Source organism: Oryzias melastigma, linkage group LG6 (genome assembly GCF_002922805.2).
Source record: "Oryzias melastigma strain HK-1 linkage group LG6, ASM292280v2, whole genome shotgun sequence".
Classification (NCBI taxonomy): domain Eukaryota; kingdom Metazoa; phylum Chordata; class Actinopteri; order Beloniformes; family Adrianichthyidae; genus Oryzias; species Oryzias melastigma.
Window position 1 is genome coordinate 32,414,615 of NC_050517.1, and position 13,523 is coordinate 32,428,137.

The window sequence follows — 13,523 nt, forward strand, 5'->3', positions numbered from 1 at the left end:
TGACAAGTGTGAAAGCCGGTTACCTTTTTTAACCCACGGAGAAAGTGACTGAACAATTCACAGCAGGCAGCAGCAACAATATTTAACGAACAAAAGAGAATGAATTAGCTTGTAATTTACTAATCATTTAGATGCTGTTTAAACATCAGAGATCAAATGAGGACATTGGTTTTCCTCTAAAACTGGAACACCTCCACATATCTGCTGCAGGTTATTGGCTGAATTTCAACTCTGAAAAATTAGTTCTCTATATTTTTTGGATTATAAGGCGTGTTTTTGGATAGTTTGGACTCAGATGTGACTATTTGTTATTTTCCCACTAGCAAACAATCGACCTTTAGTGGATGTTTACCACTAAGAACCACTAGAGGGCGCTGTTCAGGTGTGTGCCAGTATTTGCAACACAGAAGAAGCAGCGATGCTCAAAACAATTCAATTGATCTCCAGAACTTTAGATTTTCTACGACGGAGTATTAGGGTCATTTTACCATTACAAAAAAAAGTTTTTTGATTACTTCTTTAAATCTCATAAAATCATGAGAATTTAGTCGTATATATATATATTACTTGAGATGTCAGAGGCTAAATTTCTGATTTCTTTTCCTGTAAATTTATGACTTTGAAACGACAAACGAGACATTTACAGGGAAAATGTTATAATTTTACAAAAAAAATGGAATTCACAAGAAAGAAATCATAAATTTACGAGAAAAATGTAATACGTTTATTAGAAAAAAGTCATAATTTGCTAGAAATACGTCATAAGTTTACAAAAACAGTTAGCAATTTACAGGAAAAAAGTCAAATTTACTAGAAAAATGTCATAAGTTTACAAGAAAAACGTTCAAAATTCAAAAAAAGTCATAAATTGACAAAAAAAGAATACATTTACAAAGAAAAATCCAGGAATTTACCAGAAAAATGTCACAAGTTTACAAAAACAGTTTAAAATTTACAATAATGTGCCATAAATTAAAGAAAAAAAGGTAATAAGATTACAAGAAAAAAAGTCCTACATTTAGGAGAAAAAAGGAATAAATTGACAAAAAAGAATGAATTAAAAACGAAAAAGTCAGATTTTCACGAGAGAAAAATGAAATACATTTACGGGAAAAATGTCAGAATTGGACCAAAAAAAAAATATAAATGTACAAAAAAAAATGTCACAATTTGACCCAAAAAATTAATTTACAAAAAAATATAATAAATTAACGGGCTGCACGGTGGCGCAAGTGGTTAGCGCTCTCGCCTCACAGCGAGAAGGCCCCGGTTCAAATCCCGGCTGGGACCTTTCTGTGTGGAGTTTGCATGTTCTCCCCGTGCATGCGTGGGTTTTCACCGGGGACTCCGGCTTCCTCCCACCGTCCAAAAACATGCTTCATAGGTTAATTGGTGACTCTAAATTGCCCCTAGGTGTGAATGTGAGAGTGAATGGGTGTGTGATTGAGGCCCTGCGACAGACTGGAGACCTGTCCAGGGTGTACCCCGCCTTCACCCATCAGCAGCCGGGATAGGCTCCGGCACCCCGCGACCCCGAAAGGGAAGAAGCGGTCAAGAAGATGGATGGATATAATAAATTAACGAGAAAAATGTTAATAGTTTTCAAAAAATATCATAAATTTACAAGAGAAAAGTAAAAAAACAAACCCTTAAGGAAAAACACACTGAATGATCTCATGAACCCAGACATGATAATATGATTACCGATGCTTTTGTAGAGATCTTCACAACTTGATCTTTTAATGTCATCTGCGTCTGCGATTCGTTTAAATATTAAATGAAGAGTCAATGCTTCCGTGAAGCGATGAGGCTGAAAACTTGACGCTAACCCTAACCGAACCATTGTGCATCAGTTGTGAAAATATCAGCAGATCTTTTATTTCTAGAGCAACGTTGCAGTTGAAGCAGCAGCTTCTATTAAACGTTAAGTTGACGACAAATCTTTTAAAATCCTGACTGGGGGCGGGGCAGGAAGCTGTTTAAACGTTATTTTTTAATCAGACTTTTTGCACATTTGAGTGAAACAAGTCAGAATTTCCCAGATCTGTTCACACATTTACATGAAGCCTCCCAGGAGGCCACAGGCTCGACGACTTGATGAAAATAAGTTCACAGTAATAAAGTAACTCAGCTGAAACTTCTGCTTTATTACTGGAATAAACTGTCTCTTAGAAACAATCTGAAGCACATTTCCTGAGCATGCTTGGTTGAGCAATTAGAAAGCAAAAGGTGGAATAAAAATAATAGTCTGGTGACCACAGACTTTGGTTTTATTTGGAGGAAATTTTGTCGGCGAAGCATCATTCAGTTTGGAAAATCCTTTTATTTTTATTCTTATCAGAAAGTCTAACTAATATCAGACTTCAGCCTCGGCTTAAAAACCTAAATCTGGCAGCAGAGAAAAATGAACTTTGTCAAATTAAATAATGGAAAAATAACAAGCAGAATGACCCAAAAAAGCAAACAAAAAAAAAGACATATGAAACAACCACCAATAGTTGGGTTTAAGTGAAACAATAACTGGACCAACATTATTCACTAAAAAACTCAAAGGAGAGGAAAAATAGAACTAAAACACGTAAACGAACCACTTAAACTAATAAATGGTCAACCAAACATGACAAAACAGAAGGACGCTCTGTTAATCAAGCTCTTTAAAAGTTCTGTCTGTTGGTCATTGGCAACTTTTTGATAAATTAAAAAATAAAATTGTTTAATTATTGAAAATCTAGTCAAAACCCCCCTGTGTGCTGCCCCCTACAGGTTAAAGCGAGGTATTACAGTTCAATTTTGTGATTGGTCAAACCGTGTACGTTTCAAGAAGTCTGACGTCGTGGCTGGGACCCTTTCAGCTGCTCTCACGTAACTCTGCCGTCTACGTCTGTGAGAGCAGAACTTTAATACCTTTCTGTTATCCACCTCTCCATCCCGACCTTCGGGATTGTTCTCCAAAAAATAAATAAAAATATGTGCAGAAAGCAGCTGTCCAGGGAGAAGATGCTGCTGATCAAACCCAGATGGAGAGGCATCAGATTCTTCATGATGTCAGTTTTCAGGGTGAGGAAAAGGCTGTTTGGCTCGTGAGGTGAGCGCGGACCGGAGAGGAAAGAGCGGATTGATGCTCCGGGGTTCGCGTGGGAAAGTGGATTCTTCTGGAATTTATGCCTCATTTTAGTCTGTCTTCACGTTTCAGCCCCAATGTTATGTACCGTACCCCATCATTTCATGGGGATTCTTTGGTCTGAACGTAAAAAGAATCTGGCAAAAATTGGTGCAATTCTTACATTTTTGGAAGGATAAAGAAACCTCGCTCCTTTTGTTGTGTGAATGCTTCGTAAGTATTCACACTAAAGTGATTCTGTTTCTCTTTATTATTGTATTATTGTTGTATGTACGTTTTATTATTCATAAAACCTCATGACACTTTCAGCAATTTCTGCAATCTTGGTATCAAAATGTTCCGCTTGTTAAGGACATTCCTGCTTTTTTTAATATTCGTATATTTTATGGTTTTTGAGATTTTATTTAATTTATGCGATTTTTTTTCTCATTAAAAATGAATGAAAAATGCTTCAAATTTATTCAGTTAAAAATATTTAGTACTTTTAGGACATTCATACTTTTACTTTTACTTATGCAATTTCCGAATTTTTACACAATAACTGAAATTTTATGCAAATTTTGCAATTATTTTACATACTTCTTCAAATGTTTGTACACTTTCTGCAACTTATGTAAGTTTGGTGTCAAAACTTTCAACATGTTAAGGAAATTAATACTACTGAAATAGTTAAGGCTAATTTTTTTGTTTGGCTAATATTTTAGCAACATGCTAACATTTTTGGCGGATTACATATCTACTACATTTTTTTTTTTTTTTACAATTCTGAAGTTTAGTTAATAAATTAGCACCATGCTAACGTTTTTGGCAAATTTGGCATCTATTGAACTTTTTTGGGCTAATTATGAGTTAAGCTAGTACTTTAGCAACGTGGTAATTTTTTTTGGCTAATTTCGTATCCACTACGTTTTTTGAGCTATTCTGGAGTTTAGCTAATATTTGAGCACCATGCTAACGTTTTTGGCTAATATAGTATCTACTGAAGTTTTTTGGGATATTCTTGAGTTAAGCTTGTATTTTAGCCATGTGCTAAATTCTTGGCTAATTTGGCATCTACTGAGTCTTTTTGGGCTAATTTTGAGTTAAGCTAGTATTTTAACACATGCTAGTTTTTTTTGTCCGACTTAGCCTATTCTGAAGAGGTTTTTTAGCAAATTTCCAAGAATTTTGCCTGCAGTTTAAGCAAATTGCTACTTTTTTTTTTGTTAGTTTTTTTAGTTTTGGGACTATTCGGAAGTTTATTTAATAAATTAGCACCATGCTAACGTCTTTGGCTAATTTGGCGTCTACTGAAGTTTTGGGGGCTAATTATAAGTTAAGCTAGTACTTTAGCAACGTGGTATTTTTTTTTTTTTTTGGCTAATTTCGTATCGACTACATTTTTTAAGCTATTCTGGAGTTTAGCTAATAGTTCAGTGCCATATAATTTTCCTCATTTATTCTTACATACATTTTTTGATTAGTCAAAACTGTATCGCACTTTCAGCAATTTCTCCAATCTTGATATCACAACGTTCAGCTTGTTAAGGACATTCCTGCTTGTTTTTTTGTATTCATGCATTTTATAGTTTTGACGATTTTATGCTATTTCTACTATTTTTCTGCACCATTGAAAATTAATAATAAATATTTTAATTTACGCAGTTAAAAACATTCAGCATGTTGAGGAAATTCATGCTTTCACTTTTTGTTTTGCCATTTTTAAATTTTACGCAATTATTAAAATTTTACATAAATTTCGCTTTTTTACATGAAATTCATCAAATGTTTGTTCAAATTATGCAAATTTGGAATCTAAACCTTCAACATGTTAAGGACCTTAATGCTACTAAAGTTTTTGAGTTTAGATAATATTTTAGCAACATACTAATGCTTTGGGCTAATTTCACATCTAATGAGGTTTTATGGTCCTCCATGGAGTAAGGCTACTATTGTATACCTTTACGCATTTTTAATTTTATTTTTTATTTTTTTTTTTTTTTGCGATTTTTCAAGAAACCTTCTAATGTTTTGGGCACTTGCTGCAGTTCCTGCAACTTTAAGTTCTTTAGCAATTTTAGCATTTTCAGCAAATCTCCTCAGCGACCACATTCAGCAAAAAGCTTTCACTCCAGCTTTATCGCAGGTTAGCAACTTTTCTAGTTCAGTTTATTTTTGAATATTTAGCTATAATTATACAACTCTATAATTTAGACGCATCGACTGAGTAAAACACAGACTTCCCAAAAAAGAGTCGATTTCCCGAAGATCTATTTACATCTGACAGTAAACAGGTCTCAGACTTGCATTCCCTTCTCATAAACACACTCGGAGGGGTCTAACGTTTGGCTGGTGTAATTTCAGACAGTAGACCGGTCTGTCTTGTCATTAGAAGAGATGCTGAAGATCTAAAAAGCTTTCAGTCCAACAGATTTACTTCCACCATTCAACATATTTTCTTCTTTGGCCCAAAGTGTATTTTGTCAGATGTGAAGTTTTCTACGGCCAACTCTTGCTCTTTTATTTTCTTGTAGCAGTTTTTCTGTCATAAATCTAAGCAATCGACCCACCAAAGACATGTGTGATGATCGCGCATTTATCCAACTATTGCGAAAATCTCACTTCTGAAAGAGTTTTCCCTCCTCGAGTGAAACTCGTTCCCTTTGCTGTTCCTCTGTTGCACAACCGATCCCATCCCGAGTAAATCATGAATCCACGAGAGCCAAAAGCAGCAGAACTGCTTCAATGTTTGCATTTATTTTACAAACCAAAGCTCAAAACTTTCAACAAAAGTTCCAACATTTGGGTTTGGAGACGGTTAGCATGCGCCACGTCTCCTTTTATTCTAAGCCCAAACACAATAAACATGTTAGTTGTGCAGAAATGCATGTTTATGAAGGAAAAGTCAATATTTGGGTCTTGCAGAAAATGATATTTTGACTGCACAAAATGCTGCCCCTCCATGTGGAAAAGAAGAGGCGTCCCCATCATTCCACCTCCCACTCTAGTGCACAAACATGTAGTTTGACACAGAAGTAAACACTGTAGAAACGGTTCTGTTGAGAGGTTCACGAACGCCTCACCATCTTCAATTTACTTGAATCAAAATTGTTCAGAAATAGAGAAATGCTGCTTTAGTCTTTTTCCTGATTTATTGCTCTTTTCTGGGAATGATGAACTTCAAATCTCACCAAGAATCTTCGACCTTTTGTGTAACTGCAGAGTATTCTAAGGATTTATTTTATTTTGACACATTGCATTTTAAATACAAATCTTAAAGTTCTAGTTAAATTCAGGGAGTCTGTTAAAATGGTACAGTCCACCATTTATGTACTCTTTTATATGAGAATCTTTATTTTAACTGGAACATATGAAACTAAAACAAACTTGTGGCAACAAATTAACTATTTTAATTTAACAGCATATAGACGATCTCTGTTTTATTTATTGCTAATCTGAGTAAGAGCTTAACTAAGTACTGCAACAAATCTAAAACAAAACAAGAAATAACCGGTTCTTTACAAAGGGTCATTTACATTAGTTTTTGTATTATTTTAAATGAGATATACTACTTTAATTCTTTACCACGGCTAGTTTTACTTTAATACAGTCTTCCTTCACCATTTCATGGTTTATCTTTTGCAGGTGTAAGAATTAGAGCAGGAGTCTGCAACCTGCGGCTCCAGATCCTCATGTGGCTCTTTGGCCAAACCTAAAATAAGTCAGACTGCTGAGTCAGCAGCTCCAGCAAACCAAAACTACCTAAAGAACACAAGTAAACAAAGCCTTCAAACTAAGACCACTAAACCCCAAACTAAAATAACAAAACCCAGCAGTGTAAGACTGCTGAGGACAAAGAGAGGAGAAGAACAAAAAATAAAAGAAAATAGCATTTTTTTAAAGAAAGGATTACTTAATTAGCATTTATTTAATTTAGATTAAGTATAAACTGATGTCTGAGGTTCACATAGATGATAAACTCTGTAGGTTTTTACATCCTGTTGACCTGAAGACGTCTTGTTTGATCAACTCTACCTCCAGAATCAACAGATTTTATATGCAAACTTTGGTAAAAGTTTGATCTTTTAAGAGTTAAAAGCACATTTTATCTTATGCTGTCAAACATTACTAGCTGCATTGAGATGATCCAGTTTAGTACAGTATCTTTTATTTTGAAAATAAGTTATTTGAGCTTCTGTAAAAAAAAGACATTTTGAGAGATGCTAGTTTCTTTTGATATTTTTGCTTTTGTTTGTGCCAAAAATAGACATAATTCTTATTTATTGTTAAAAAAGAAGGTCCTGAATGCAAATCCAAATTTCTTAAAGTAAAACTATGCGGCTCCTTCTAGAATTTGATCAGTATTAAACGAACCCAAACGGCTCTTTTACTTTGAAAGGTATAGATCGGTATGAATGAATCTTCTCTCTGTTGTATAGAATTCCTTCAGTTTTCCAAATTTACAAAAAAATCTCTGATCGCTCAGATCTTTGTTTTTATGTTAAAATACTGGATTTGTTTTTTCTGTGAAGGTTTGAACTTTGAGGTTCTTGATACAGAGATGTACTGTATACATGAGACCAAGTAAACGGGATAACGAGATATTTTTATATTCCTGAGAGTCTGCACAGACTGTACTTCTGATGTGATGGAGACCAGCTTCCGCCCGACTGGACATCAGAAGGTGAACCGTGTCGTGTTTACCTCATAATTCACCTGAATCTGTTCCTACCTCTACAGCAGCACAACAGTATTAAAGAATCCACAACCAATTTCTCTTTTTTGGACCCCTGCAGTCTTCATTGTCACTCCATCATTCCTCCCGTGAAGTTTTCCGTCTTCACTGGAGAACTCCAGATATGAACTGTTCCTTAGAGCTCCGTTCATCATCCTGCATGACTCTAACTGCAGAAGCTGTGAGGCTCTCCGGGTTAAGTTGGGAGCAGAAGGTCACTTCTTAAACTCCTTTAACCCTTTAAACCCAAACGCTCACAGAAACGGTCCCGTCTTGTCGTTTCACCTGCTCGCCCTGTCGGGTTGAAGCCGTGTGATCCAGCCTCACAGCTCCGTCAAATGTGGAGCACAGATGTTGATTTGAAGGTTCATTTGCTCTTGATGTTGTGTGAGCACAAGTGGCCCACCAGTGATTTACGATCTTTGGGGAATTCCAGGAAATTGCGGCGAACATTTAATAGCAGGAGAACATTTTTAGTGTTCTGCAGGTCAGCGTCGTCAGGTCAGAGGTCTGGCAGCACAAATAAACTTCCTTCAGAAATGGGTGTTGGTGCTGGCACTGTGAGAGGCTTTGATTTGTTTTAATTGATTTTCGCTGATCTGTGATTGTGAGCACAGCGAATGTGCTGCACACATGTGTAAGCCGTAAAACAATCAGTAAATCACTGAGGAAAAAAGGAAAATATTCGGTGACTGAAAAGGCTTTCCAAACCTTTGGATCAGAGGGAGAAGTTCTGTAAGTCGAGCCATACCTTCGATCATTGAAAGCAGCACGCAGACAGTCAACCTTCAGCATATGTTAGAGACTGCTTCATCAGGTTAGCATGCGTCTCCAGACAAACATCAGCAGACTCGTAAACAGCTGTTTGAGTTTATCCACAGCAGAGTCGATCTAAGATGTTCTTATTCTGTCTCACAGAAGACCTAAAACAGGAGTGTCGAACTCAGTCGCACAGGGGGTCAAAATCCAAAACACAGCATTCACACTAGCATTATCACAGGTAACGCTATATATCTAGTTCAGAATAATGTTAAAAACGTTAGTTTTAAAGTAAAAAAAATATGTTGTTTTAGGGTGTTCAATAAATGTTTATCGGCGACCTAAGCTGTAAGATTTGGCCGCTGAAGATGCTAGTGCTAATAGCTAAAAACGATGAAGCTAGTGGCTGAAAACGCTGAAGCTAATAGCTGAAAACGCTGAAGCTAGTAGCTGAAAACGCTGAAGCTAGTAGCTGAAAACGCTGAAGCTAATAGCTAAAAACGATGAAGCTAGTAGCTGAAAATGCTGAAGCTAGTAGCTGAAAACGCTGAAGCTAGTAGGTGAAAACGCTGAAGCTAGTAGCTGAAAACTCTGAAGCAGCTAAAGTTTTAGGTAAATGTTAAATTAGCCTAAAAAACTAAGAAAAAAAACCTAGGTTAGCCAAAACAGCTAGCATGTAGCTGAATACAATAGCTAAACCTCAAAAGAGTGTAAAAAAGTGAAAAAAGAACTACATTAGCCAAAACAGCTAACATTTGAATATTAGTGATAGAGTCATATACTTGATAAATGTATGTATGACTCTATCACTTAGTCCAAAATAGCCTTAAAAACTTTTGAAAAAAGCCAAAACAGCTAGCATGTAGCTAAAATATTAGCTAATCTCCAAAATGCCCTAAAAATTCTTAGTAAATACTAAAATAGTTCAAAAAGCTATCAGAATGCTAATTTTTAAAACTGTATCTTTTTAACATATTTATGAATAATAAAAAGGCAGGAATATTATTCCAGAATAAATCAACTTAAACCTTAAATAACTTTCAATATTTTACTCTATAAAAATATATTTTGTTAAAATTATACAAGTTAGAAATGATCACAAGATAACATCGGGTCATCAACATTAATGAAATAAAATGATCTGGAGGGCCGGATCCGGCCCCCGGACCTCGACTGTGACACATGCTTTAGACGATTCTCCAAAAAATCACAAACCAGTTTCTTACCCCTAAATGACAAAAAAACAAATTGGTTGCTATGGCGATAAAACCCAAACAAAAATTCCATTTGAGTAGAAACTCCGTATGCAGCTTTCATTTTTATATTGAAGCTCGCTGACAAAAACAAAAAACAGAAGAATCATGTCTTACAGACATAAGAGAATCTCAAAAAGAAGCGTCTCTATTGAAGATCACCAGTGAGAAGACGCGTTTTCTTTTGAGACGTGGTCACATGACCACACGCCGGAACACAGACGAGTCACGACACAGAAAGCTGGACTGATGAATCTGTAACAAACAAAAGCCTCATTTTCAGCTGAAAACATCCTGTGAAATGGATCAAAGCGTAAATAAACTTTGATGATTCGGGGAGCGCTTTAAACCGAAGCAAACCAAATGAGTAAACAAACAAACTGTTGTTACTGGAGTTTACATCATCGCCTTAAAAAGTACAAGGAAAGAAATGTGATGCAGAATGGATTTATAATCCAGGTTGTTATGGGGTTTATTTATTACAAAACTCTCATCTCGTATTGAAAGACTCACAAGGTTCAAATCCCAGCTGGGTGTTTCCTGGCTGAAGAAGTGCCTCTGGAGGCGGAGCTAAAGATGCTGAGGTTCTGTGGGAGTGACGGCGATGGAAGCGAGGAGGATGAAGGTGAAAAGGTTCAAAGGAGGCAGATGATTCATTGAGGAGACACCGACAGGCAGCAGCTGAAACACACGGAGGACATGTTTACCTTCTCCACGGTCCAGTTACTTCAGGAACCTTTATCGTTAGTTCAAATCTCATGAGACGTGATTATAAATCAGCTGTTTAGACGGAAAGGAAGTCAGTCAGTCGCAATGATTATAATCAATAAACTGTCAATGTGTTTTAGCCAAATACGTTTGAAAAAAAAGTGTTTCTTCTAATAAAGATCCCATTACTCCGCTAATGAGGTCATTTTAGTACCACTTGAATCTCCATTATAATGTTTAAGTGGAGTTATTGTTAGTAAATGATTGTGTTAAAAGCTCCACTCCAATCATCTTTGGATCTATTTTCAAAGTGTTACCAGTGGTCTTTATATTCTGATTATATTGTTTTTAGGCAAAATCTAAAAACCGACAGAGGTGTCAAACTTGATCGCACAGGGGGCCAAAATCCAAAACAGACCTGAGGTCACGGGACAGGATAAACTCTAAAACTAGAAGTTGAAAGCTTTAAAACCATAACTTTTTAACACAATTATGAACTAGACATATAGCATTTACTTGTGATAATGCTAGTGTAAATGCTGGAAGCTGAATTTGGCCGCTGAAGATGATGAAATTGATAGATAAAAACACTGAAGCTGATAGGTAGCTAAAATATTAGCTAAACGCAAAATTAGCCTAAAAAGCTAAAAAAAAAAAAAAATAAATAAATAAATCAATATAGCTTAACCAATACAGCTAGCATGCGGCAGAAAAAAATGGCTAAACTTCAAATTAGCCAAAAAAATTGAAAACAAGCTTAAATTAGCCAAAACAGCTAGCTTAAACATATTAGCCTGATTCCAAAACAGCCTAAAAACATAATAAGAAAAGCTTAAATTAGCCATAGTAGCTAGCATGTAGCTGAAATATTAGCTAAACTCCAAAATAGCCTAAAAAATCTTAGTAAATGCCAAAATAGTCCTAAAAGCTGTTTTAAAACTTTGAAACCGTAACTTTTTAACATAATTATGAATAATAAAAAAGCAGGAATATTATTCCAGAATAAATCAACTTAAATCTTAAATAACTTTCAATATTTTACTCTCCATAAAAATATATTTTGTCAAAATTATAGAGGGCCGGATAGAATTACTTGGAGGGCCGGATTCGGCCCCCGGGCCTTGAACATATGTTCTAGGACATACAATGGGGCAAAACAGTATTCTGTCAGCCACCAGTTAAAAAGATGAGATAGATCTATAATTTTTATCAAAGGGATGGAAAAACAAAATGAAAAAATCTAGAAAATCAATTTGTCTGATTTTTAGACAGATTCATTTGTCCTGTCTGAGCGGGAATTGTTCATTATTTAAACTATAACCAACTTTTTTTTCTCTCTTTCCCAAAACTATAAAACATCACGAGCAGAGAAAAAGCAAAAATACCAGGAGCAGAACCAAAAAAATTGAAATGTCATCAAGAAAAATGAAAACATTATAAAATTGTGACGCTTTCCTTCAACAAGCTCAACCATGAGAGAGGAGAGTGGTCGCTGTTTGTTTAGCTGGCCACGCCCATCACAACAGCTGATCGATGTTATGATAGCGTTAATCACATCTTTATCCTGAAGCATGTCAGACAAAAAGGACAAAATCCTTTTTCTATGCACGAGGGAAAACAAAAAGAGGCTGGTTCTTTGATTTTATTTCAAATTCCAATAGAATCTCAATATCATTTCCTGTATTAATTGTCAGTTTTGTGACCCGACAGCAAGACGAGTCCCTGAGGATTCAAGGGTGACCCAACCGTAAATGCATTGACGTACAGCAGACTGTTGGTCCTTCATTCGTGTTGTTGGTCTGCAGTGAGTCCGATTCTACAGACTGAAAACATCAGTAAAATAAATCTAAGGCCACACCATCAGACAGAGGACGGTACGTCAGAGAAGTTTCAATAGTTAGAAGATTTATTATCGTCACTAATTACAAATCCACTCTGCTTAGAAAGCTTTAGGGCTTTAGTGAATTCCTGCTCCATTAACGGACTCGATTCAAAGTTTTATTGCAAATGTCTGGTTCTGGACAAAGAAGCTCTTTCTGCCCCCAAAAATGAACCCGAAGACACAGAAAAGAAATATTTGCCTCCATAACTGCTGAGATGAAGAAAGCGGTTCTGGTTCTGGTCTCATCCACCAACACGTCCTGGATATCGTGCTCATTAAGAGACCTCAAAGCCTGTAAAGGGCTGTGGTTCAGTATAAAGGAGGAATCCACGCATGACTGACATCCGCGTGGCTTCAGTTGTAACCAGTTAACCACCAGTAGTTTCAGCTCCAGTTCATTCTCAGCAGAGCTCCAGTATCACTTTGCAAAATATTAAAAATCCAATGATTGCTTCCAGAACTTTTTTTTCCATCTTCTTGTGAAAGTTAAGCAGCGCAGAACAAGCCCTCATCCAAATCTATGCGATGAGTGAAAGTGGATTTATGAGATTTATGTGATCAAAATTCTACATTTTAAGACTTTTATTTGTTAATAATCATTTGAATTTCTCAAAAAGTAAATAAAGTATATTTATATGATTGGGTGTATTCATATTGGACCGACCTCCCCTGATACATTTTCTGTCTGAATACGCCCATGTGGACCCTGATCCAGGACCAGGACTCGCTCATCTTTTCAGATGGTCTCAGTCTGTTTCCAATCCGACTGAACTTCAGGTCCATCCGAGTTCCTCAGTCTGAATACACTCCATGCTCGGAGTGGAACAACTGGACCAAAATGGCCCCGTAGTCAGGTATTACAGCATTTAAGGGTAGTAGGAACGTAGCAACCAATGAGGCGCGAACAAACATGGAGACACAGCAACTCGCCGTAATGCAGGCTCATTAAAATAACTTAATTTCTCACTGTTTTTCTAACAATCTAAACGTCATAAACACTCATCAGCACACTTTCTCGTCTCCTCCAACACATTTGTTACGTCCTGCACCTTTTCAACATGCCCCGCCCTCTGCTCATGGGTGGGG